We start from the raw sequence: 1,166 nt of genomic DNA, 5'->3' as shown, positions 1-1,166 counted from the left end.
GCCGCGGTGTGTCGCGGTCCCCCGTGGGGTGCTGGAGGGGGACCGTGCCGTGGGGGCCTCTGGCCGGGACCGGCCGCGGGCCTGCACGCGTGTGTGCGGGCGTGCGGTCGGTGAGCTAAAACCAGCCGGACGCCGGGCAGGCTCGTAGGAAACTTTTAAAATCACGACACCTCTCTGCTAAGCACGTTGCGTGTCTGGCCCTGGAAGCGAGCACCACGAGCTTTTTTTCCTTACAAGTTCAGAATTTCCACGGCGGGTTGGTTTATTTCCTGCAATTAACGCACACACACACACACGTATTTGTAAGAATTCAGAGCCATTGAACCACACGTCTCCGAAAGACATCCGTTACTCACCTCTGTTCGTTTTCCCTGGGTGCACGAAGCTCCTCCGTATTTTATTCTGCGCTAAAAAATACAGACAGGTCCCGCACAGTTCCTACCCCCCTAGTCACTGCCCCATCCCTAAAGACTTCCACATCTCTCTGAATTTTTGTAATGTTGACGTTAACAGTGTCTCCATTTCTTAAAGCGAGGGATAGGTAAGGAAAGGTGTGTATCTGCGAAAGAAATAAAAAGAGGCTCGAAACCTAAATAATGATCTCAGGAAATGTTTAGCATAAAATAAAACAAAATTATCGAGAGCATTTCGAGGCCGAAGTGAAAGGCTGTGACTGTTTCCCAGGCTAACGCAAGATGATGTCACGGACCTAATCGAAACATTGTCAGCTTCTTCATTATCAATATCTGTGTACAATTTACAGTTTAATTAAAAATATTTCGTCTCCAGGCGTTTAGCGATTAGTTACCAAAGCAAACACCATAGCGGATACAAGTTACTCCCTCGAGTTTGTAGGAAATTACAGCATCAAATTTTTCTTCGAGAGAGGAGCGTATACCCAACCCCAAACAATTTGGAGAGTCCTGCGACACGCCGGCCTCTGTCGGGGTTCAGTTTCCAACCTTAGAAAAGAGTGGCCGCAGATTTGCAGCCACCGTCCCCCGGTCCTACACGCGTCTTTTCTTTTTAAATTGTTTTTTTGTTTGGTTTTTTTCCTCGTTACTCTTTGGGGGGGGATCCCCACGACGGAGCGGCCCTAGTGCGCAAAAGCCGCCCCCGCGGAAGACGGCGCGGGCCCGGCGGTGCCGCGGATCGCCGACGGCGCC

This window comes from Haliaeetus leucocephalus, unplaced genomic scaffold (genome assembly GCF_000737465.1).
Source record: "Haliaeetus leucocephalus isolate CR32 unplaced genomic scaffold, Haliaeetus_leucocephalus-4.0 Scaffold339, whole genome shotgun sequence".
Classification (NCBI taxonomy): domain Eukaryota; kingdom Metazoa; phylum Chordata; class Aves; order Accipitriformes; family Accipitridae; genus Haliaeetus; species Haliaeetus leucocephalus.
This window is presented reverse-complemented; position numbering follows the sequence as displayed.